Genomic DNA, 27,729 nt, shown 5'->3' with positions numbered 1-27,729 from the left:
AGATGTGGGCAGCAAGGGAAGAAGGAGGGGGGAGGCAGGGAGGCAGGGAAACTGATCATCCCTGATTGCCGGCCAAGCCTAGGGATCCCACCCATGCACAAATTTCATACACCAAGCCTCTAGTACCTCAATAAAGTGGTTTAATGCTTGATCTTTGTTTTAGTATCTATCAATAATTCATTCTTTTTTAATTCAATGAGTACTAGAGCAATACTAGAGACCCCGAGCAAATCACTCCTGAAACATACTAGAGGAAAAAATTACAAAACTAGAGCTGTCCTACTTTGGGCACATCATGAGAAGACAGGGTTCTTTTTCAAAAAGACAATAATGCTGGGGAAAATAGAAGGCAGAAGGAAAAGAGGTAGACTAAATATAAGATGGATTGACTCCATAAAAGAAGCCATCAGTATGAGTCTATGGATAGGACATTGTGGAAATCATTCATATAGCCTCCACGAGTCAGAGCCAACTCAGTGGCATGTTTCCTGAACATTGCAATGAATAGATATAGCATAATGTATTTATCCATTCTCCTGTTGAGGGACATTTGGATTGTTTCCATCTTGAGGGTATTATAATTAAAGCTATTTTAAACATTCTTACAAGCCTCTTTTGTGTACACAAATTTACTTTTCTACTAGAAAAAGTGCTTAGCAGGAGAAATGCTGGGTCACAGGATAAAATGTATGTTTAATCATAAGAAACTGTGAAATAGTTTTTCAAATTGATTATAATAGTTTCTACCCTTGCCAGCAAAATATAGGAATCTTAGTTGCTTCACCTACTCACAAAGTTTTGGTATTGTCAATATATTGAATTTTAGCCATTCTGGTGGGTGTGTAGTGATACAGCTTTACTTTGCATTTCCCTGATGAGTAGTGACATTAATCATCTTTCCATATGCTTAGTAAGTTTACACTATTTTTATAGTGATAGACTGTACATATCTTCTACCAATTAAGCTGAAATTCTATTACCCTGAAGAGTTTTTGTATTGGGCACAGTAGGGCTAATGGAGATTATGGGATGATCTAATGCCCCTCTGTCAAGCAACCTTTTGCCATCCTCATTGTGTCTTCTCCAAGCAAAGACCCAACTTTTTTGGCTACCACTGCTGTTGCTTCCACAGCTACCTTTAAAATGGCAAAATAGCTTGGCCAGTGTTGCTCAGTGGTTGAGCATTGACCTATGAATCTGGAGGTCATGGTTGCATTCTCAGTCAGGGCACGTGCCTGGGTTTCAGGTTCAATCCCCAGTAGGGGGAGAGCAGGAGGCAGCCAATCAATGATTCTCTCTGATCATTGATGTTTCTATCTCCCTCTCCTTTTCTCTCTGAAATCAATAATAAATAAATAAATAAATAAATAAATAAATAAATAAATAAATAAATAAAATGGCAAAATAATAGTCGTTTTTTTTGGAGCAATTATTTTCCCAGGAGTCAGAGTTGTAGTTGTACTTTCTTAGATATCTTACAAATCAACCCAAAGGTTGTTCTTCCTTCCAGGACTTAAACTTTAGTTTCCATACAGGAACAAAAAGGGAATTCAACTTTTGAAATCCATAGTTCATAGATTTATGTCTCCATAGTTAGCCCATTACACTAGAGTTGGCCTTCATATATACCATATAACTGCATTATAATTTAGGTCTCACTGAGTTTGAATAATGGCACCTTCAGAGAGTAATTTAAAAATTAGGGGAGAAAGAAAGAAGGACAAAGATATAGAGAAAAATCAAATAGATGAAGACAAAGCAACACAGTTACCTTAAAAGTATAGATATAAAACCCAGCTCAAATTGATTTGATGTGATTTTGTTCTTTTCCAGACAACTGAATTATGTATAGTGAAGTTTGAAGGTGAGGAGAGGATTAACAATCAGCTGGATATATTTCAGAAGCTTTTTGCTGTAATTCGAAGGGATCTGCAAGGTCATCTAGTACAACTCCCAGCAGAGTGCAGGAATCAATTCATAAAACCCATAAATGTTTTTATCTTTTAAAGTCACTTGGTCATAGTGACAGTCTCTAGAGCCACAAAAAATAAATCCATTGTTTTCTACATGTAACCACTTCATAAGTCACAAAAAGAGCTATTATGCCTTCTATTCTCAACTCCTATTTGACACTCTCAGTTCCTTCAACCATTGTTTTTAGAAACTATTCACCACTTTGGTCACCTTTGCTTATCACACTCCAATTTGTCAATATTCCCCCTAAAATATCCCCATAAAACACCGCGTCATGTATGTAATCTAATGAACATCCATAATAGTGGGACTGTAACCTTCTAGAAAATATATAATGTATTCACAGATTATATTATTTTTTTTTGGTTATGACTAATTGGTTTTGCCACTACAGTAAACTAAACCCTTTAGGCTTCTTCACAAGCAGTCACTTCAACCTTGGTTTCTTCACTTGAGTCTTCTTTTTTTTCTTTTTTTGAGAGATGGAGAAGTTGAGTATAGAGCTTTTCATTAGTCCTAATTATACTTCATCTTGTTAGTTTCAGTCCACTGTTCTAACCTGCTAAGATTCTGTCACACCCTGTGAAAGTTCTTTTTAATTTCACCCTTTATTTTTGTTGGAAAATCTTTCCATAATATCTTAGTACACTTCTCTGCTTTAGAAGCTAGAATCTAAAGGATAAAACTGTATGATTCCTTGTTGTCTCAGGCTCTTATTGGGTCATCATTCTGAACTTAAGTATTTCCTGCCCAGGGCATTAGTGACATATTGTATTGAGCTCAGGGCACCCTATAGAGATATTTTTGTTTCATGAAATACCTGACCTGACATATTTTACTTTAAAACTAAGGGTCAAAGTTAATTGGATTTAATGGACTCTTTATTGGAATATAACTTAACTAAGTTACTAAGTAACTGGAACTGATAATATTATCTACTCACTAAGAAAAAAAATACCCATGTTAAAAATTTCCATCAGAAATCAATCTTCCCACCATACTTTATTAAGGAGAAAAGTGGGTAACTTTGTTCTTTGATGTAGTTTCCTCACTACCTTAGCATAAGAACTTTCTAAGAGGCTAACTTTGTACTTTATGTGTACTAGATTAACACAAGTGAGTGATGGTTTACTGAAATATCATCTATGCAGAAATTATATAAAATGTTATAATGCAACAATTTGTCATAAAGATTTGTCATCTATCATACTAACACTCGCAAAAGTACATTACCAAAGGAGAATTTATGATGAATATGTCAACACTCTATACCTACTTTTCACAAAAGCTATACTGTACATCCCTCCCCACTCACCTTTAAATATAATTTTTGTCTTATTAGAACTCTCATTGGCTGAAACTAATCAGAAATTTCTCTGAACTTTTGTTTATTTGTATTTTATGCCCCCACTTACTCTTATATTTATCCAAAATCTTGGTTTGGATAAAGATGCAATAATTACACGTACTCCAACAAAGAAGATTTAAATCCACAAAATAACTGCTCTCTGATGAATACCAATCAGGCAAAAATTCCACTCTTTGATCAAAAACAATTGAAGTTCTCAGACAACTTCATTAAAAGCAAATTCTTGCTTTGCTTAAATATGTTGCTCTCTTTGAACTTTCCTCACTATTTATTGTATTTGTCATCTGTCAAAATGGTTGAAAAAAATTAAACTGTTTGGAATTATTGCCCAATATTTTTAGAAAGTTCTAGTTTCTCCACCCTACTCTCAATGGGTAGAAGTTAAATAGAATATTTCAAAGTGTCTATATACTATTATATGGTAGGAGCATGAGGTTTAGTCAGATAGATCTGCTTTCCAATACCATCTCAGCCTCAGTTATCTCGTTGTTAGTGTTGAGATAATATATTTCACACGGTTGTTGCAAAAATAATTTCTAAAAAGTGTATGGTAGATAGTATGTACTCAATAAACATCAATTTCTTTACCACTTAAATAGTGTCATCCCTGTTTCAAGCTTAAACATTAAATAATATTTACAAAGAGAAAATTTAAGAATGAGATTCAATTTACATCCCTACTGCCAGGTAACACTTGTTTTGTTTTGTTTGTTTTTTTCAATTACAGTTGACATTCAATATTATTTTATATTAGTTTCTGGTGTATAGCATTGTGGTTAGACCAGGGGTCCTCAAACTTTTTAAACAGGGGGCCAGTTCACTGTCCCTCTGACAGTTGGAGGGCCAGACTATAGCTTAAAAAAAAAAAAACTATGAACAAATTCCTATGCACACTGCACATATCTTATTTTGAAGTAAAAAAACAAACGGCAAAAACACCCGCATGTGACCTGCGGGCCGTAGTTTGAGGACGCCTGGGTTAGACAATCATATATTTTACAGAATGATCCCCTGATATGTCAAGTACCCACCTGGCACCATACATAGTTATTATATTATTGATTATAGTCCCTATGCTGTACTTTACATCCTAATCACTGTTTTGTAACTACCAATCTGTACTTCTCAATCCCTTCACCTTTTTCATCCAGCCCCCCAACCCTTCTCCCCTCTGGCCACCATCAGTCTGTTCTCTGTATCTATGAGTCTACTCCAATTTTATTTGTTCAATTATTTTGCTCTTTAGATTCCACATATAAGTGAAATCATAAGGTATTTGACTTTCTCTGACTGATATTTCACTTAGCATAATACCCTCTAGGTCCAATCATGCTGCAACAAGTGGTAAGATGTCATTCTTTTTTTATGGTGGAATAATATTTCACTGTATATATGTACCACCACATTTGTATCCACTTGTCTATTGATGGGCACTTGGGTTGCTTTCATTATCTTAGCTATTGTAACTAACATAGCAATAAACATAGGGGTTCACATATTCTTTCAACTTAGTGTTTTGGTTTTCTTCGGATATCCTATATAATAAAGATGTAATATGCAAATTGACCCTCATGCCATAACACTCTCACAAGATGGCAGCACATACAGCAGGGGTAGGGCAGTGGCGGTGGGGCCGACAGCCACTCCGTGCGGCTTTTGCCAGGGTTCCTGCAGCCCTGTGAGGGTTTAGGGGTCCTGGCGGATGCTTCGCAGGGCTTCTGCCAGGGTTTCCATGGCCCTGCCCGGCCTGGAGGCAGGGCATTGGGGCAGCACTCCAGGACTTAGGGCCGTCCCACGGTGCACCAGCCTCACAGAGCGGGACTCTGGGACTTGGGGAAGTCCCATGGTGTGGGGGGGTAGGGGTCCCAGGTCTTGAACCACATTTTCTCTCCTTCAGTTCAAGTGTACCCATTAGTGGAATCACTGGATCATAAGGCAATTCTATTTTTAATTTTTTAGGACCCTCTATAATGTTTTCCACAGTGGCTGCAGCAATCTACATTTCCACCAACAGTGCACAAGGATTCCCTTTTCTCCATATCCTTGCCAACACTTGTTTATTCTAACAGGTGTGTGGTGATATTTCATTTAATTTGCAGTTCTCTGATAATTAGTGACATTGAGCATCTTTTCATATGTCTATTAATGGGCACTTTTTGTTTTGGGGGAAATTATCTGTGTTCATTAAAATTATGAGTCTGCATCAAAGGAGAGCAATATTTGAATTTCAATACATTCTATATTTTGTAAGAAACTCAAGCTCAGTTAGCCTCCTCATTAAATCAGGGAATATAGGTTCACTTAAACACATAATGCGTTGCAGTTCTTGGTTGTGGTTTTGTGACATTTTGGTGTTTACATATATACTAGAGGCCGAGTGCACAGAATTTGTGCATGGAGGGGGGTGTCCCTCAGCCCAGCCTGTACCCTCTCCAATCTGGGACCCCTCGAGGGATGCCCGACTGCCCGTTTAGGCCCGATCAGCCCTCTCACAATCCAGGACTGCTGGCTCCCAACTGCTCACCTGCCTGCCTTCCTGATTGCCCCTAACTGCTTCTGCCTGCCAGCCTGATCACCCCCTAACCACTCTGCTGCCAGCCTTATTGAGGTCTAACTGCTCCCCTGCCAGCCTGTTTGCCCCCAACTTCCCTCCTCTGCCGGCCTGGTCACCCCTAACTGCCCTCTCCTGCAGGGTTGATCGCCTCCAACTGCCCTCCCTTGCAGGCCTGGTCCCTCTCAACTGTCCTCCTTTGCAGGCCTGGTGCCTCCCAACTGCCCTCCCCTGCTAGCCATCTTTTGGTGGCCATCTTGTGTCCACATGGGGGCAGGATCTTTGACCACATGGGGGCAGCCATATTGTGTGTTGGAGTGATGGTCAATCTCCATATTACTCTTTTATTAGATAGGATAGAGGCCTGGTGCAGGGGTGGAGGCCAGCTGGTTTGCCCTGAAGGGTGTCCTGGATCAGGATGGGGGTTCCCTTGGGGCATGGGGCGCCCTGAGCAAGGGGCCTGTGGTGGTTTGTAGGCCAGCCACACCCCGTGGCGACCCAAGCAGAGGCCCAGGTATCTGGAATTTATTTTCCTTCTACAATTGAAACTTTGTAGCCTGGAGTGGAGGCCTAGGCCAGCCAGGGCAAGTGGAAAGCTTGGCTTCCTCCATTGCCTTGGAAACCTTGCTCGCTGTGGCTGTAGCCATCTTGGTTGGGTTTATTTGCATATCTGCTCCTGATTGGCTGGTGGGTGTGGCTTGTGGGTGTAGCGGAGTTAAAGTCAATTTGCATATTACTCTTGTATTAGGTAGGATTTGACTGTGACATATATGCATGTGTGTTTTATATGTATATTTATGTTTTCTGTTTTTCCTTTCTCCTAAATCAAGTGAGGAAGCTTATGGGATCAGGGATTATATCCATATTATTTTAAGAACCCCTTTATGAATACCCTGTATGTCTTCCTCATTAGACTGAGCTTTCCTGGCCAACAAGGACCAAGTCTCCTCTAACCTAGCTAGGAGTCTTACTCACAAATGTTTCTGACTGGCGATATCTTGTTTATAAATTACATGAGCATAGAACAGGGTCTGGAGAATACGGAGATATGCCGAGAGCAGATGAGTATATATCTCAGAGACCTGTGTCACACATAACTGGGCCCTAGATTTATGATATCCACAGTGAAGTCATTCCTGGGTGAGATGCTTACATGGCTAAGAAGACTGTAGATGTTTCCCTTACTTTATTAGAATTATAGTCAAATGGCATTTTTTTTTACAATTGCATCAGTGCTAGAACCACAGTCAGGAGGGATGGGCAAAGAGAAAACACATTTTCTCTCCTTCAGTTCAAGTGAGAAGGAAAATAGGGGGGGCCTTTGGGAGCTTTAGCCTAGTTCAGTATCTAGTTAAATAGTAATCTTCCTTCCCCATTCTAACTGACTTGGGCAGAGTTGCAAAGATATATATATATATATATATATATATATATATATATATATATATATATATATATATATATATCTTCTTGGGGTGGGCCAAGGGAAAGTAGTGGGCACATAATTCAACCTTTGACTTCCTCAATCAAATCCAAACAATTTTCACTATCTCTACTGCTACAACCCTAATGCACAGCAACATCATTCCTCAACTGGGTCTTTTATCAGCCTCTTAACTGGTGTCTTTTGTTTCCACACTTGCCTCTTACATAGCAGCTAGAACAATCCTTTCAAAGCATATGTCAGATATTGTGACTTCCTGGCTTAAAACTCTCCAAAGGCTCCCCATTGAAAGCAGAATGAAATCCTAAGTCTTTTTCATGGTCTTCTGTCTGTCTCTGTGACCTTATATCCTATCACTCCTACTCTCCTTTTAAAGTCCACCTACACTGACTTTCATTCTGTCCTTTGACAACCCCTGAGCTTGTTCTCTTATCTCAGATCATCTTGCACTTAGCCTTCTGTAATACCTTAATCAATAAAGAAATTTTAAAAATAAATAAAATTTTTTTAAAAGTTGTTTTTATAAAAATGCTTTGGAAAAACATGTTTATTTTCCTCATACTTCACTAAATGAGAAACTCCATGAGGGAAGAGTCCGTGTCAGTCTTGGTCATCATTGTATCCTCAATGATCATCATTGTATCCTCAGTGTACCCTCAGGGCCATAGATGGGATACAATAATTGCCTAATAAAGGTTTGTCAAAAGAATGAATAAATAACAAAGGGAGCTAGCAAACCATAAAAAAAAAAGTAGCCAAGAAGGCCCAGCTGAAATGAATTGGTATGACTATAGGAAATCAAATCATTGTGGTTTTGTGACTTTCCATAGAAACACTCAGCACCTCAGAAGCAAAAAAAAGTGGTTGATGGAGGGTATCCAAGGTTTGGATTGTCAAGGCACAAACTTTGACAGATTGCCAAGGGGCTAAAGAATTCTAGGGTGTTAGTGAGCACAACCTTAAAACAGTTGCCCAAAGAGCCAAGGTGACTATGGAAGCAAACCACTGTAAGAGGTAAAGGAAAGGGCCAGGAAAATTGGGACTAATTAAGGGTTTGAAGATGATAACGGGATAAAAAAAAGAGAACATTCAGTGAGACAAGGTGTAGAGTGAGCACAGGGGACTATGGTTAGAGAGGAGGATCAGAATTTAGGTTCATGGATCAAAGTTGTTCTCAGTGATGATGGAATTTATGTTATGACTGAAATGAAGGGACTATGGAGTTGGGAAAGTGAGTTCAAAGCCAGAATGGAAAGACCCCTCAATTACTCAGCACTTCCTTACTTAGCTAGAATATCTCTCCCTTGACAACACTGTGAAACTAATGGACCATTGAACTTCACAATAAATTTCCTACTCCTTCAGGCATAGTCCACCTCATTATACAGGATTTATCTGGAGAAGTCCCTGATAGCTCCTGATCTTTGGAGAACCTGGATGAGAATTAAGAATAGGGGAACTCCTCTCTAGCTTTCTTTCAGCTCTTTTCTTCAGCTCTTGGCCCTGTCTCTAGATCTAAATCTTTTCTATATCAAAAACCTCTATCAGAGGGCCCCAATGAAGCTGATAGCTAATCTTATTCACTGTAAGATAAGAATGGCTGAGAATGACTGAAAGCCTTACCAATCCTGGGTAACATGAAAACTTTGACAATGTCCTCCCTGTCCTAAATCAATAAATAGATAGAAATTTAGGGTCATTGTCAGTACCCACTTTAGCTAGGCTTAAGATCATCTCCATCAGGCAGTATACCCAGGATTTTCTACTGTTCTATTGAATATGCATCTGGAATTAGGATATCTTGGCAGCACTGCTATCTATTTAAATTAAACCAAGATTATAGGCTGTCTGACTACAGGGCATCAGGAAGGGCAATGAAATCTCACAGCAAATGACTCTAATTCTCACACCTTTATTTGGCTGTTGACATTCCCTGCAAGGAAAATATGTCCCTCCCTGAAGCATGAGGCCCATAGGCACAGATTTCCCAGTGCAACATTTTTAGATCCATTAGTCCTAGCATGCACCGATGGTTGCTAGGATACCATAAATCAGAAAGAAAATATCACATAACATTAGGTGCAAAGAGGCAGGCACAGGCCTGTTCTGCACACTATATACTTACTGGCCTGTGACTTATTATCATCATTATTAGGATTATTTCCAACAGCTCCTGTCTATTTTCCTTCTGTAAACTAGGATGTCATTGCATTTCAATTGTTAAAAAGTGTTTATAATTCATTATTTTGAGAAGTAATTGAATTTGTGAAACTTGAGCCTCATAATTGTTACTGAGGAATCTATTAATGAGTAAGAGGAGGTTGGAGCGACCATGTGTGTGTTTTTACCCTGACTATTAAATGGTAACTTCAATTTGAGAATGAAATCACACTCCATTGATTTCCAGTGTATCCTGCCATTGTCCAGATAGCACTTTGAAAGAGTTCTGTAAATGAGATTTGTAGCTGAGGTAATTGCTGCTGCAAAAGCATGCAATAGAAGGCAAGCTTTAGAACTGCCACTTTCTTGATGTTGTAATTTAACTACTTCCTTTCCAAATCAAAGTTGGGTGAGATAGAAGATAAAGTTCTGTTTCATTTTTGACCTGCATCTTACCTCCCAAAGAGAGGAGACACTCAAGACAATACTCTGATCCCTATCTTACTTTATATAGTGAACTAGTGCCCCAGTGCACAAAATTTGAGCACAGGGGGTGTCTCTCAGCCCAGCCTGCACCCTCTGCAATTTGGGACCCCTCAGGGGATGTCTGACTGCTGGTTTAGACCCAATCCCTGCCTGCCTGCCTGATCACCCCTAACCACTCTGCCTGCCAGCCTACTTGCCCCCAACTGCTCTCTCCTGCCAGCCTGATTGCCCCCAACTGCCCTCCCCTGCTGGACCGGTCCTCCCAACTGCCCCTGCTGCTGGTCTGGTCCCCCCGAACTGTCCTCCCCTGCAGGCCTGGTCGCCCCCAACTGCCCTGCTCTGCTGGCCCAGTCACCCATAACTGCCTTCCCCTGCTGGCCTGATCGCCAACAACTGCCCTCCCCTGCCAGACATCTTGTGGCAGCCATCTTGTGTCCACATGGAGGAAGCCATCTTTGACCACATGGGGCAGCCATCTTGTGTATTGGAGTGACTGTCAATTTGCATATTACTCTTTTATTAGGTAGGATATATATATATATATATATATATATATATATATATATATATACACACACACACACACACACACACACACACACACACACACACACATACTAGTGGCCTGGTGCATGAAATTCATGCATGGGGGGATGTCCCTCAGCCCAGCCTGCACCCTCTCCAATCTGAGATCCCCTCAAAGGATGTCCTACCACCAGTTTACAGGGATCAGGCCTAAACCAGCAGTCAGACATCCCTCTCGCAATCTGGGACTACTGGCTCCTAACCGCTCACCTGCCTGCCTGCTTGATTGCCCCTAACTACTCTGCCTGCTGGCTTCTGTGCCCCCAAATGCCCCCCTGCCAGCCTGCTCACCCCCAAATGCCCCCCCTGCTGGCCTGCTCACCCTTACCTTCCCTCCCCACTGCCCTTCTCACCCCCAACTGCCCCCTTGCTGGCCTGCTCATTCCAAACTGCCTGCCCCGCTGTCCTGATCACCCCCAACTGACCCCTACTGATGTCCTGCTCACCTCCAACTGGCCCCCTGCTGGTCTGCTCATCCCCAACTGTCCTCCTCCCTTGGCCTCTAACCGCCTCTACCTTGGCCTGGCCACCGTGGCTTTGTCCAGAAGAACATCTGGAAGGTCTTCTGGAAGGTCTCCCAGTCTAATTAGCATATTACCCTTTTATTAGTATAGATAGAGGCCTGGTGCATGGGTGGGGGCCGTATGGTTTGCCCTGAAGGGTGTCCCGGATCAGGGTGGGGGTTCCCTTGGGGCATGGTGTGGCCTGGGCAATGTGTCTGTGGTGGTTTCCAGGCCAGCCACACCCTCATGGGGTGAGGGTCCCCACTGGGGGCGTGGCCAGCCTGGGTGAGTGGCTGAGGGCTATTTTCAAGCTGGCCACAACCCCTTCAGGGTGGGGGTTCCCACTGGAGTGTCTTGCCAGCCTTGATGAGGGGCTGATGGCTGTTTGCAGACTGGCCACATCCCCCAGCAGGGACTCTTACTCCATGGGAGCATGGCCAGCCTGGGTAAGGGGCTGAGGGCCATTTTCAGGCTGGCCATGTCCCCCAGCGACCCAGGCTTCCAGCCCCTCCTTTTTTTATAGCCCCTCCTTCAGAGGCGGCCAGGGCCGGCTGGAAGCCTGGGTCACCCCTTGCGACCCAGGCTCCCAGCCACTCCTTCAGCAGTGGCAAGGGCGGGCGGGAAGCTTGGCTTCCTCCATCACTGGGCACAACCCAAGTCTCCTGCTAGCTCCAGCTCCATGGCCATTGCCATCTTTGTTGGGTTAATTTGCATACTTGCTCCTGATTGGCTGGTGGGTGTAGCAGAGGGATGGTCAATTTGCATGTTTCTCTTTTATTAGTGTGTGTATATATAATTAGAGACCAAGTGCTTGAATTCTTGCATGGGTGGGATCCGGTCAGCCTGGCCAGGGGGAAAGGACATGGGTCGTTGGCCAGCCTGCCTGCTGGTTGAACTCCTGGTTGAGGGGACAATTTGCATATTAGCCTTTTATTATATAGGATATACACTGAGTGGCCAGATTATTATGTGTTCAGAGATCATAATATTCTGGCCACTCAGTGTATATTTCAGAGAGGAAGGGAGAAACAACAATGATGGAATCATTGATAGGCTGCCTCTTCTGCCTCCTGCATGCCCTCTACTGGGAATAAAGCTTGCAATCCAGGCATGTGTTCTATACCAGAATCGAACCCAGGGCCCTTCAGTTCAGAGGACTATACTCTATCCACTAAGCCAAAATAGCTAGGGCAGTTACCAATCTTTCTGCAAATATTTTTTAATGGTTTTTCCCAAGACATGATAAGTAGCTCTTTTTCAGATTGGACTTATAAGTGCTTTAGTGAGGGTTGGGAGGAGACTAAAATTAACCTCCATAGACTGATGCTGCCTACCTACCTTAGTGACATTCATTAACAGTGAACACCCTCTACCTGGGTCACTGCTTAAAAACCAGACTCTTCATCAACTACCTGTCTTTCTGACTGAATGACCAGGGAACACTCATTAAGAGAACATCATGAACCTGAGACAGGCCCCTCTCTACCACCAATATTATAATTAGGACCATGAGGTAGGCTGGTGCCATGCTAGTTCTATATCATATCTCCTTCATTCACTAGTTTCTTTTATAAGCAATTGATAGCTATCTTCCTCCCTCTTTTATTTTCTTTTTTTTAATATTTTTTATTGAGGTATTATATGTGTACATATCTTACCATTACCCCTCCCACCCCACACCCACACATGCCCTCCCCCCCCCAGAGTTTTGCGTCCATTGTTTATGCTTATATGCATGCATACAAGTCCTTCGTTTGATTTCATAGCTCCCCAACCTCTCCCTAACTTTCCCCCTGTAATTTGAAAGTCTGTTTGATGCTTTACTGTCTCTGTATCTATCGTTTTGTTCATCACTTTATAATGATCTTTACTATCCCTAAATGAGTGAGATCATGTGGTATTTTTCTTTCATTGACTGGCTTATTTCACTTAGCATAATGTTCTCCAATTCCATCCAGGTTGCTGCAAATGATGAGAATTCCTTCTTTTCTATGGCAGCATAGTATTCCATTGTGTAGATGTACCACAGTTTTCCAATCCAGTCATCTGCTGATGGGCACCAAGGCTGTTTCCAAATCTTAGCTATTGTAAATTGTGCTGCTATGAACATAGTGGTGCATATATCCTTTCTGATTGGTGTTTCTAGTTTCTTCGGATATATTCCCAGGAGTGGGATTACTGGGTCAAATGGGAGTTCCATTTTCAGTTTTTTGAGGAAACTCCATACTGTTCTCCACAGTGGCTGCACCAGTCTGCATTCCCACCAGCAGTGCACGAGGGTTCCTTTTTCTCCGCATCCTCGCCAACATTTGTCGTTTGTTGATTTGTTGATGATAGCCATTCTGACAGGTGTGAGATGGTACCTCATTGTTGTTTTGATTTGCATCTCTCGGATAATAAGTGACTTTGAACATGTTTTCATGTGTCCCTTGGCCTTCCTTCTGTCTTCTTTTGAAAATATTCTGTTTAGGTCTGTTGCCCATTTTTTTATTGGATCATTTATCTTCCTCTTATTGAGTTGCATAAGCTGCCTATATATGTTGGAGATTAAACCTTTATCAGTGATAGCATTTGCAAATATGTTCTCCCATGCAGTGGGCTTTCTTGTTCTTTTGTTGATGGTTTCTTTTGCTGTAAAAAAGCTTTTTATTTTGATGTAGTCCCATTTGTTAATTTTCTCTTTAGCTTCCATTGCCCTAGGGGCAGTGTCAGTGAAGAAGTTCTTTTGGCATATGTCTGAGATTTTGTTGCCTGTGGATTCCTCTAGTATTTTTATGGTTTCCCGTCTTATGTTTAAGTCCTGTATCCATTTTGAGTTTATTTTTGTGTATGGTGTAAGTTGGTGATCTAGTTTCATTTTTTTGCATGTTTCTGTCCAGTTTTCCCAACACCATTTATTGAAGAGACTGTCTTGACTCCATTGTATGTTCATGCCTCCTTTGTCAAATATTAATTGAGCATAGTGGTTTGGGTCGATATCTGGGGTCTCTATTCTGTTCCATTGATCAATATGTCTGTTCTTGTGCCAGTACCAGGCTGTTTTGAGAACAGTGGCTTTGTAATACAGCTTGAAATCTGGTATTGAGATCCCACCTACTTTATTCTTCTTTCTCAGGATTGCTGTGGTTATTCGGGTTTTTTTTTATTCCAGATGAATTTTTGGATAGTTCTTTCTAGGTCTGTGAAATATGCTGTTGGTATTTTGATGGGAAGTGCATTGAATCTGTAGATTGCTTTGGGTAGTATGGACATTTTAATGATGTTGATTCTACCAATCCATGAACACGGTACGTTCTTCCATCTGTTTACGTCTTCCTCTATCTCTTTTTTCAGTGTCCTGTAGTTTTCTGCGTATAGGTCTTTTACCTCCTTAGTTAAGTTTATTCCTAGGTATCTTAATTTTTTTGGTGCGATGGTAAATGGGATTGCTTTTTTAGGCTCTCTTTCTGTAAGTTCCTTATTGGTGTATAGAAAAGCCATAGATTTCTTGGCGTTAATTTTGTATCCCGCTACATTGCTGAATTCATTTATTAAGTCCATTAGTTTTTTGATGGAATCTTTTTGGTTTTTTATGTACAATATCATGTCATCTGCAAATAAGGACAGCTTCACTTCTTCTTTTCCAATTTGGATGCCTCTTATTTCTTCTTCTTGCCTAATTGCAATAGCTAATACTTCCAGTACTATGTCAAACAGGAGTGGTGAGAGTGGGCATCCCTGTCTTGTTCCTGTTCTTAGGGGAAATGGTTTTAGTTTTTGCCCATTGAGTATGATGTTTGCTGTGGGTTTATCATAAATAGCTTTTATTATGTTGAGGTATGATCCTTCTATTCCCACCTTGTTGAGAGTATTTATCAAGAAAGGGTGTTGGATTTTGTCAAATGCTTTTTCTGCATCTATTGATATGACTATGTGATTTTTATCTCTCATTTTGTTTATGTGATGTATTACGTTTATTGATTTGCGGATATTGTACCATCCTTGCATTCCTGGGATAAATCCTACTTGATCATGGTGTATTATCTTTCTGATGTACTGCTGGAGCCGATTTGCTAGAATTTTATTGAGGATTTTGGCATCTATGTTCATGAGGGATATTGGCCTGTATTTCTCTTTCATTGTGTTGTCTTTATCTGGTTTTGGTATTAGGGTGATGCTGGCTTCATAGAATGAGCCTGGGAGTGTTCCTTCCTCTTGAATTTTTTGGAATAGTCTGAGGAGGATAGGTTTTAGTTCTTCCTTGAAAGTTTGGTAAAACTCTCCTGTGAAGCCATCTGGCCCCGGGCTTTTGTTTGCCGGAAGCTTTTTGATGACTGGTTCAATTTCTTCCATAGTTACTGGCATGTTGAGCTGCTTAGATTCTTCCTGATTGAGTTTTGGAAGGTTGTATTTTTCTAGGAATATGTCGATTTCCTCTAGGTTGTCCAGTTTGTTGGAATAGAGTTGTTCCTAGTATTTTGTAACAATCCTTTGTATTTCGTCGGGGTCTGTTGTTATTTCACCTCTTTCATTTCTGATTGTGTTTATTTGGGTCCTCTCTCTTTGCTTCTTGGTGAGCTTGGCTAGAGGTTCATCAATTTTGTTTATCCTTTCAAAGAACTAGCTCTTGGTTTTGTTGATCTTTTGTATTGTTTCTTTGGTCTCTATGTCGTTTATCTCCGCTCTAATCTTTATTATTTCTTTCCTTCTGCTTACACTGGGCTTATCTTGTTGCTCTCTCTCTAACTCTTTGAGTTGTTGGGTTAGGTAATTTATTACCTTGTTTCTTGTTTTTTGCAGTAGGCTTGTAGAGCTATGAACTTCCCTCTCAGGACTGCTTTCGCTGTGTCCCATAGATTTTGGATTGTTGTGTTTTCATTGTCATTTGTTGCCATGATGTTTTTTATTTCTTCCTTGATGTCTTTGGTAACCCAGTCATGGTTTAATAACATGCTGTTTAGTCTCCAAGTGTTTGATTTCTTTGGGTTGTTTTTATTGTAGTTGATTTCCAGTTTTATGCCACTGTGATCTGAGAAGATACTTGATATGATTTCTATCTTCTTGAATTTGGAGAGACTTTGCCTATGTCCTAACATATGGTCTATCTTTGAAAATGACCCATGTGCACTTGAGAAGAATGTATATTCTGTGGCTTTGGGGTGAAATGTTCTGAAGATGTCGATTAATTCCATCTGTTCTAGTGAGTCATTTAGGATTGATGTTTCTTTGCTGATTTTTTGTTTAGAGGATTTGTCCAATGGTGATAGTGGGGTATTTAAGTCTCCTACTATGATTGTATTGCTGTCAATCTCTCCTCTGATATCTTCCAGGAGTTTTTTAATGTATCTTGGTGCTCCTGTATTGGGTGCATATATGTTTACCAGAGTTATTTCTTCTTGTTGGATTTCTCCCTTTAGTATTATGAAGTGGCCTTCATTATCTCTTGTTATGTCCTTCACTTTGAGATCTAATTTGTCAGATATAAGTATTGCTACCCCAGCTTTTTTTTCATTTCCATTCGCCTGGAAAACCTTTTTCCATCCCTTTACTCTCAGTCTGTGTGCATCCTTTTTTTTGAGGTGGGTTTCCTGTAGACAGCAGATATCTGGGTTTTGTTTTCTTATCCAGTCTGTTACCTTGAGTCTTTTGATTGGGGCATTTAATCCACTTACATTTAAAGTTATTATTGATAGGTACTTATTTGACGCCATTTTTATTCTATACCCCTGTGTTCCTTCTTTGCTTCCTATTTCTTTCTCTTTTTTTTTTTTTTTTTTTTTTTTTTTTACAGCAGACCCTTTAGCATTTCTTTCATTGCTGGTTTGGTGGTGATAAACTCCCTTAGTCCTTTTTTGTCTGTAAAGCTCCTGATTTCACCCTCAATTTTGATTGATAGCCTTGCTGGGTACAGTATTCTTGGATTTAGACCCTTCCTTTGCATGACTTGGTATATTTCATTCCATTCCCTTCTGTCCTGATGAGTTTCTGTTGAGAAATAAGTTGCTAGTCTGATGGGGGTTCCTTTGTATGTAACTGTCTGTCTCTCTCTGGCCGCTTGTAAGATTCTTACTTTGTCGTTGGTGTTTGCCAACTTAACTATAATGTGCCTTGGCGTCGGTCTTTTGGGGTTCATTTTGCTTGGAACTCTGTGAGCTTCTTGGATTTTTGTGGGTTTTTTCTTCCCTATATCAGGGAAGTTTTCTGTTATTATTTCTTCAAACAGGTTTTCTATTCCTTGCTCAGTTTCCTTTCCTTCTGGCACCCCTATTATCCTGATGTTGTTTTGTTTTGTGTTGTCCCAAAGTTCCCTTAGGCTCTCCTCAATCTTTCTAATTTTTGTTTCTAGAAGCTGTTGTAATTGGGTATTTTTTTCCATCTTGTCTTCTAGCTCACTTATGCGGTCCTCTGCTTCGTCTAGTCTACTCTTGATGCTTTCTATTGAGTTCTTTACAGCAGCAATGTCGTTTTTCATTTCTTCTTGGTTCTTCTTCATTTCTTCTTGGTTCTTACTCATATTGTCGAATTTGTCTTCCATCCTTTTCAGCCACTTTATGACCATTTCTCTGAATACTTTCTCTGATTGGTTGTTTGCCTCTAAATCGTTTACTTCCTTTTCTGGTGATGCCTGCTTCTCTTTCCGGGGGCTATTTCTTTGTCTCCTCATGGTCTCTCTTCTCCGGATGTCTGGTTATATAGATTTCTCTCTCTGGCGTTGATTTAAAGGTATAAAATACAACACAACCAGGCACAACAGACAAAGCACTGAACATTATTGTATTCACGATATTAATAATCTCCAATAAAGGTTACCACCAGAGAAAGACAAATTAGGGAATAGGAGTGGAAGAGGGAGAGTAAAAAGAAAGAACAACAACAAAAAAAAACACAAAGAGTGTGAATCTGAACTTGGGAAAAGAGCAGAAAGAAAGAAAAGAAAAAGGAAAAGAAAAGAAAAAAAAGTAAGAGAGACAAGAACGATACTAAGAGAGAAAAGGGGAACAAACTATATATATGGGGAGTAAACTCCACTAGAACAACCACTATTCCCAGCAAATTCCAGCAACACGAGCCTGGAGATTAATACAAACTGCAACACCAGCTAATATCAAGTGAGGCAAGGGAAAACAAAAGTAAAAAACAAACAAAAACAAAGCAAACAAAAGAACCAACCAAACCAACAAAAAGAATAATCAAAACAATCTCATAAAAAAGCATAAAAATTCAATCTAATCAACATTCAAGCCAATGACAACAAAAGGCCAGAAAGAAAAATAATTTTTTTAAGGTATCGTAGAGAGAGGTTTGTATGGATTTGGAGCAGGGGGTTGGGAATTAGATATATAAGTAGGGTGAAGTTTTAGCAGAGAGTAAACTGAAAAAGTAGGGAAATCTAAAGCCAGAAAGGGTTAAGATAAACTGGGGACCAAAAGGGGAAAGGTTAGGAGGAGAGTGATGGCATAATGTTAGCTTTGAGATAGGGTAAAACGATTGTAAGGGAAAGATGCAAATCGAATGTAGGACACTAATCCAAAAATAAAAGAAAGAGAAAACCAAATGACATTTAAAAAAAAAGTAAAATAATAGTAATAATAGTGCTGATTGAAAATAAAAATATAATAATTAAAAAGGTGAAAATCGAGTGAGGAAAAAGAAAAAAAAATTTAGTTTCTTAAGTAAAAGATGCAAAAAATGAAAATAAAAAATATGAGAATAAAAAATTTAAAAAATTGAAAAAAGAATTGAAAATTAAAAAATAGGAAGACTAAAATGTGCAGTAGCGGCTGTCATTTACTTCCTCTATTATTCTGTTTGGTACGCCTGTTTCCCAGTCTGGGCGGTATTTCAGTTCAGCTTCATTCCAGGGCTCCTCAGTGTTGGAAGTCAGTCCTGCTTTTTAAGCCAGCTGTGTCTTAATTTCTCGTATTTATTTTTGATTACACCAGAGACAATTAGCGTTTCAGCCCCTGGGTGGCAGTGTTTCTGAATTGACTTCCGGGCCTCTCTAGCTCTTTTTTTTTCCCCCCTCTATGGCACTCACTACAGGTTTGTGGAGGTGTGTGCCTCAGAGCTTGTGGAGGTGTGCGCCTCAGAGCTGCCTCTCTGATGGTCACATGCAGCTCTGGTCCCCAGGTTCCGAAAAAACAACTTCCCCCTGCAGACTTTCAGGGCCCCTCCACCTGGGTTTTTCTATGTATTGGGCTTAGCAATCAGAGTCGGAAAGAGCCCAAGTGCGCGGTCCGTGGGTCTGTGCGCCAGACTGAGGATACTGCACTCCTTTGAAAATTCTTAGTCTGACCCTCCTCGTCAGATTAAAATGAGTTGCTTTCAAGAGGTCACTTCTGTTAGCAGCTCAGAAGACCCCCCTCCTCATTCACGGATCACGGCAGTTCCAACTGCCGCCGATTTTTCTAGGCACAGACCTCCTGGCTCCTGCCGGTCCTGCGGCTGCCGCGCTTCCCTGACCCAGCGCTTCCCTCACCCACCGCGTGGATTAGAAACCGCACCTTATTTCAGGCGAAATCTGACCTTTCCGTGGTGCAGTGAAGAGTTTCTTTGAATCCGAATGTTTGCGCTGATAGGGGACCAGTGGTCTGGTGATCGCAGCAGTTCAGTGTTTGCAGTTGTCGCAGAAAGTCAGGTTTCCAATAAAATCCTCCTTTCCTTGCAAGATGGCGAGGCGCCAGGTTTGCCCGCAGCTCAGGGAGGGGACCCAGCCCCTATGGGTGCTGCGTGGTCAGAGGATCACTGCCCAGCACTCCCCCGCCTTCTCCTGGAGTTTAGCTGTCCCTTGGCTTGCCCACATACACTCCCTCTGCGAGCCTCTCCCCTTTTTGCCTCTTTTATTTTCTACCTCTAACCCAGTTTGAGATTGCTGATGGGTGGGGCACATGTGTTACTTATTTCTTGATTCCCTACAGTCCTTATAGATTTCTTGCATCTAACAAGCACTTAATGTTTATTTAATTAAATATTTTTGTAACTATAGTAAATATCAGAAATCAGGTAATAGCATTATAAGTATCTTCACTGTACCCTGAACATGGTTGAAGGAGTCAAAACCTCCGACAATATAAAAATAAATTTAGCCAGTTTTAAAAATTTTGCTGTCTTTAGTAAATATAAAAGGGAAGGACAAGAAGGTTTTAGAAATAAAATTTAAATTCTGCATAGAAAATATTCAAATGATTATGATGATAAAGGAATGGCTGGATGAAGGTTAACTTTTGCCCTGACTCAGATTTCCTTCCCATCAGACCCTTTGCTTGTTGTAACTTCAGGTCCTAGCATGCCCCCTAATATTGTCAGAATTATAAGGTCATATTACTATGAAATACACTTCTTTAGTAATACTCAATAGGGAAATTGGGCAGCCACAGTGAGGAGCCATGGTTGGAAGGTGACAAAAAGGGGAGAAGGGGGGGGGGGCATCTGCAATGCTGTCAACAATAAAAAAAGAAAAAGAAATTTAAAAAGAAATGGAACAGAAATATCAGTCTAGAGTGTAAGATATCTACAATGAAACTTGCCCGAGGAAGGAGGAAAGACTGGGCTGTCTCATTTGTTTCCTGGTGGTTTTTGTTTGTTTTTTTTTCATTATTGGTACAAGCTGCTAAGAATGACTAAACACTTTGAATCACTGAAAGTCATAGAAGATGACCACTGATTGCCAAATATTTAGAAATAATTAAATTCACATTGACACAACAGAGGGAGAGCAGCCTGACAGAAGAATTTGCTTCCTTTCAAGTGGCTAAGGATGTACCTTTACTATCTTCTATTTTATCAATTTGTATTTCTATCTACTTCCAGCTGTCCCCCATCAGTCAATCAATTTGTTTATCAAACTTCAAGTGAAGAGCACAGTAAAATAAGAAGATAGCTAGGTGTAGAGCAAGGCTGAGTCAGGAATTCCGGGGTCTCTAGATGAAATTTATGATGTAAGAAGTCAAGGGAGGAACTTACCTTTGAGTCAGGGAGTGCTCATCTTCTGGGCTTTGTGTATATGGTTCTTTTCCCCTTTGGAAATGCAAATAGTGCCTGATGGTGGGCTTGGGCAACCTGGAGAACCAAATTTGTAAACACAGGATCAGGTGGCCACAAATTCATTTATGATCCTGAAAAAGAAGTGATGGCTAAGATTTCAAAAAAGTGTAATTGTGAGACAGAAAAAAAGTTAGGTAGATAGAGGTGGGACCATGGGAGGAGGTAGTGAAACCGGGAATCCAGCTAGGCAGAGTTAATAAGACACCCCAACTGGGATAGAAAGGAAGGGTATGGGAGAGGCACGAACTTTAAAAAGTATAGATATTACTAAGACAGACAGCGTGCAGATAACCAATCACAAGGCAGGGAGGCAAGCAATATACAAAAAAAGCACTCGCTCCCTTCTCTTCTCCCCCAGAGCAGCGCACAATGGATACCTGACATTCCTTTTGCTGAGGAGCACATCCCCTGTGCCCACGTGGCATATGGCCATGTGGGCCTCCACACATGGACTATTAGACTTTAATTGGCCGGGATACGAAACGACTCCCCACTGTAACATGGAAAGGAAGCTCTGGACACTGGCTGCTCGTGGAACCCTAGCTGCACCTTTCCCAGGACTGGCTTCTCCCAATAAACAATGGTTCCATTAATTGTTTTTGTCTGCGACTTCATTCTTTGATTTTCAGGAGACAAGAACTTGGACTCAAAACACCCACATTTTTTAACTGTTCTCAACAAGTACAAAAATAAAGTAAATGGTTTTATTTTCTGTTTTCAAAGTGTGTTTAAAGTATTACTGATGGTCCTAGAGTCTTTTCATGGGGTCTGCAGGCTCAACACTATTCTCATAGTAATAGTAGCATATTCCTTACCTTTTCCCCTGTGTTGACATTTTCAATGATGGTTCAAAAGCAATGGTGGTAAAATTACTGGCCCCTTAACAGTAATCAACTCAGTGGCTGGAAACTGTTACTAGTACTATATTAGGTAATAATAATAATAAGGGCTGTCTACAACACTACTAATAAACACCTCTTATGTAACGTTAATACCCTTTTCTTTTCAAAAAACATTTTGAAAAATAAGAGGTTCTTGTCTTTATCAAAAATTTTATGCCCATATGAAAATGTTTCTGACTTTGTCAAACATGTTTAAATTCAATGTATTTTTTCATCATAACAGGAATCTCAGATACAGTATTCTCTATGTTGACAGCTATTATATATTAAAGTACAGTTAATAAATAGTCATAGCTACGCTAACAGAGAGTAATCCTATATAATAAAACCCTAATATGCAAATCAACCAAACAGTGGAATGACCAGTTGCTATGATGTGCAATGATCACCAGGGGGCAGACACTCAATGAAGGAACTGAGAAGCACATTTTCAAAATCCTTACATAAAGGCAGATTAGCTTAACAGTTCCAGAACAGACACTATACCAGCCAGCCTGAATTTGAGACCCAGCTTTGTCACCCCCTACCAGGGTGATCATGAGCAATGTATATAATCTCTTTGCACTTCAAATTTATCCATTTTTCTTAAAGGGTTATGAGGTTAAATAAATTAATATTTTTTAAAAAATGCTTAGAACAATGCCTGTCACACAATACATGCTATGTAAGTATTAATTATCAATATGATTGGTGAATTGTTTGAAACAGATCATCTTTGAGTACCAGACACAACATTGTTAGAAACAGTCGATGTAAAGTTTATGGAGGCCAAGTACATGTCCTATACTTTAGCAGGTTTCAGTAAAAGCTTATATTTCAGACTAAGAACATGTTACTTTATGCTGTCCTGTTGAGTTTCTACTGAGCTTTCCACAGTTTGAAATTGAATCTTTCGGGCGAGGGGTACAAGTTCAATATGCAATAACATACAAGGTTTTCCTCTGGTTTTATGCTACTAACCTATTCTCTTCTGCCATAAGATTTAAGTTCCCAAGGTTATTTTCTCATACCTACTTCTATAATGCACTACTTTCTAAATCTGGTTTTATAATATCCCCCTTTCTCACCAAAATATCTTGATTTCTTGAATTGTCACAAATCATTTAACAAAATTAATTGCAAAGAACTCTTTAAAATGAAAAGTCAAGGAGGGTCTCAGGGGTGCTGTCAATGTTCTACTTTTTTTTTACCTGGTTAATGATTACATGGGTATTTGCTTTGTGATAGTTTATTAAACAGTACATTTGTGCTTTGTGTATTTCTCTGTATGACTTCTACTTCACAATAAAAAGGGAGTTAAAGGGAAAATGAGAGAAACAATTAGAAAGAAAAGGACACATATGTTGTTGTTGTTTGTTGTTTAAATATGGCCCGGCTGGTGTCCTCAGTGGTTGAGTGTCAACTCATGAACTAGGAGGTCATGTAGGATTCCAGGTCAGGGCACATGCCCGGGTTGTGGACTCGATCCCCAGTATGGGTGTACTGGAGGCAGCTAATCAATGATTCTCTCTCATCATTGATGTTTCTATCCCTCTCTCCCTCTCCCTTTGTCTCTTTGAAATCAATAAAAAAAGAGTTACAATATGGTTTGTCCTTTTAATTCTTAAATTATGTTAAGACATTGATTTCAAAACTATTGGGTATTCCTGTTTTAACTAATTCTGTCAGACTTCACTTCATTGGAAAATAAGTTGTTTCCATTGTTTTAAAACCCCATTCAAATGGGTAGCTCATTTCCAGAAGGCATTCTCAAAAGAAGTCGCAGAGAGTGGCACCACAATATTTCAAACTGTTCTAGTGGCAGCTTAGGCTGGCACAGCCTTTTTTCTTTAAGTATTGCTCATGGTCACTGAGAAAGGTGACTCTGGTCTGAGTTGAGCAATTAGAATTAACACTATGAGTTAATTTCCATATCTTGCTTAAACATACCTGCAATGCTAACATTGAAGTTCAGTAAAATAATCTATAAATAGAAAATGACAGCTGGTATTTGGCAAATATCCTACTTGTAAATCCATTAAGAAATTAATTTACTACTTCAATAATTTTACCACCCTCTTTGATCATGTTTCCTATTTCATCCTGTAATGTTCTAACTTCTGCCTTCACTGATCTCTGACTTTTTACAGTTTTGAGAAATTATATATTTGAATGATGCTAGCTTTTTTGGAAGTAGCTACATTTCTTTATTTTTTTTTTATTCCGTATCCTTTATTCACTTCCTTTGGTGTCCTTGACTTCTGTTCCTAAGGAAGTTTGAGGCAGGCTTAATCTGTCAGTCTCTTGTTCTTTCATATTTTCACTTTTATATATAATATTTATCTCCTCATACTCCCCAACATGCAATTTCCATTTACAATCAATGTTCTCAGTCATCACTTTCAGTAGTAACCATACTACATGAATAATACACTGTAGAGTAACCGTGCTACATGAGCAAGACTGGATCATATAAGTGGAAAAGTTTATTGATGACCTTTAAAAAAGTGACAATAGCAGAAATAGCAAAATAAGTACCTTTGAAAATTGTCTCTTCCACAAAAGCAATTTTGGCAAAAATTACAAGAATCAACTTTTCGAAACTCAGGAAATTAAGCACATGGTTGCAATAATCTAATGAGTATTTTTTAATGGTCAAATATTGACCAGAGCAGTTAGTTTGTGGCATTTTAACTTGGTATATTTTCATCCCCTTTGTCCAGCTCCACAGTAGATTTGTTAACCAACAATATGTAATCACAATGAAAATCAGCTGCGTAGCAGTCACTAGAATAGGGTTGGACCTGCCTCAAAGCTCATTCCCAGAGAACTGTCATTATTTCACCTGCCTGGTGATTTTCTGAAATATACTACTAGCAAGTCTTGTCTTTACTTGACCTGACTTAGAGATCACACAGTGAAATAGTCTATTCCTGAGGGGAATTTGTTGAAAACTATTATTGTCTATTGTTTAACGTTGAGGTTGCCTGACTCGGTGGATAACAATTGGATAAATGATAGGCTAACCCAAAAGCTTAAATGGCAAAGCTAGGGAAATAGATATCCATAGAAGGCTTTGAAAACCTCCTACATAATCCCAGTAATCTAGAGAAGACCATGCTCATACATAAGTCTGTGCTCACATAGATGTAGATGCTCAGAAAAGAACTGAAAAGAACATAAACCATCACTTCTTGCTGACTGTGAGACTCTGCATAAGCAGGAAGTGAACACCAAGACAGAGTTATAAACTGGTTTAGTGTTAAAGGTGTGCCACAACAGGCACACAGAGTCACTCAGAAAATACTGGACGTATTATTGGTTCCAGGAATTTAAGGAAATCTCCATCCAATCATTAGCTGGTCACTAATATAACTGAGGAAAGACTTCCTCAGTAGCCAAACACAACAAAGAAAAGAGACATTATAGAATTAGGTTAGAAAAGTAACTAAATCAACGAACAACAATCAGCAATAAGAACAAACCTTGGGAAGGGGAAGAAGGTAATCTAAAGAGTTTACATGTTATTTAAAACGTACAATTGTCAACAAAAAACTATAGGGCATGCGAAGAAAGAAGAAAGTATAGTACATATACATGACAAAAAGAAGTCCATAGAAATTATTCTTGAGAAAATCTAGGTGATAGATTTACTAGACAAAAATTTTAAATCAGCCATTATGAATAAGTTCAAGGAACTAAAGGAAATTATGCTTAAGAAGTAAAAAATGTATAAAGACAACCTTTTACCAAATAGATTATACAAATAAAGAGAAATTATTAAAAGTTATATATGAAGCTTAAAAGTAGATAACTAAAATAAAAATTCACTAGAAGGACTCAGCAAATGATTTTAATAGGCATAAAAAGGAATAAGAGAACTTGAAGATAGGTCTACTGTGATAATTCAATCTGTGAAACAAAGAAAAAAATGAGGAAAATGTGGGAAAATAACAAAATATGCATATTGGAGTCCCAAAAGGAGAACAGAGAAAGAAAAGGGCAGAAAGACTATTTTAAAGAAATAATGGCTGAAAACTTCCCAAATTTGATGTAAAACATAAATTAACACATTTGAGAAGCACAAAAAACTGTATTTAGTATAAATGTAAAGAGATCCCCACCTACACAAATCACAATCAAATTGTTGAAAGCAAAAGACATTGAAAGAATCCTGAAAGATGGAAGAGAGATGAACACCTCATGTACAAGGGTTTCTCAATAAGATTAGCGACTAATTTCTCACCAGACACTATGGAGTCTTGATGGCTGAAATGAAAAGACCCTGAACAGTAAGTGAAATCCAAATGAAAAAATAAAAAGCACTGATAAAAGTAAATATATAAGTAAATATAAAAGACAGTATAAATATGTTTTATTTATAACTTTTTCCCTTATCTAACTTAGACAACTACATAAAGCAATAATTATAAATCCATGTTAATGGGCATACAATGTATAAATATGCAATTTTATGAAAATTGCTTCATTAAAAAGGTATAAATAACGGAGGTATATAAAACAAAGATTTTCATACAATTAAAATTAAGTTGTATTAATCCAAACTATATTTTATATGGAATATATTAATTTTAATCCAAAGAGCAATCACTAAGAAAAAATTTTTAAACCCCACTAAAAGAAATGGCAAGGAATTAAAATGGTACATTAGAAAATACCTATTTAACAAAGATTTAGGCAATAGTGGAAGAATATAGGAACAAAAAAGATTATATATGACACAGAAAATGAATAGCAAAATGGCAGACATAAGTCCTAGTTTATGAGTAATTACATTGAATATAAATAAACAATCAAAAGGAAAAGATTGGCAGAATATTTTTTTAAAAATCCAAAATATGCTGTCCACATAAGATTTACTTTAGATCTGAAACACAAATAGGTTGAAAGTAAAAGCATAGAAAATATATATAATGCAAATAATACCAACAGAGAACTGGAGTGGCTATACTAATATAAGACTTTGAGACAAAAATTGTTATAGAGACAAAGAAGGACATCTTTTGATGATAAAAGTCAATCCATATATCTAGAAGATATAACAACTATAAATTTGAATGTGCACATATTATAGAGATCTCTAAAATACGTAAGACAAAAACTGACATAATTGAATCATAGAAATAAACAATTCAGCAATAACAGTTGGAGATTTCAATACACCGCTTTCAATAATGATAGAACAATTAGGCAGAAAATGAACAAGGAAATAAAAAATTTAAACAACACTATACAACTAAACCTGATAGACATCTATAGAACACTTTACCAAACAACAGAATACACATACTTCTCAACTGTATATAGTACATGTTCCAGAAGAGATAATGTGGTAATAGGACAAAAAAGAAACATCAATACACTGAAAAGGGTTTGAATTGTATAATATATCTTCTCCAGCTATAATTAAATTAAATTATAAATCAATAACAGAAGGAAACTGGGTAAACTCACAGGTATGTAAAATTTCAAGAACACATTACTAAATAGCCAATGGGACAAAAAGAAGTCACAATAGAAATCAACAAAACCAAATGTTGGTTCTTTGAAAGGTCAAATAAATCAACAAAACTTCCTTAACTATAATGATCAAGAAAATGAGAAAACAAATTACTAAAACTGTGAATGAAAGAAGAAACATTGGAATAGATATAGAAACAAAAAGAATTTTTAATAAGGGAATGCTATGAGCAATTGTATGTCAACAAATTGAATAACACAGATCAAATTAA

Source organism: Eptesicus fuscus, chromosome 1 (genome assembly GCF_027574615.1).
Source record: "Eptesicus fuscus isolate TK198812 chromosome 1, DD_ASM_mEF_20220401, whole genome shotgun sequence".
Taxonomy (NCBI): Eukaryota; Metazoa; Chordata; class Mammalia; order Chiroptera; family Vespertilionidae; genus Eptesicus; species Eptesicus fuscus.
The sequence above is the reverse complement of the archived record's forward strand: the minus strand, read 5'-3'. Positions refer to the sequence as shown.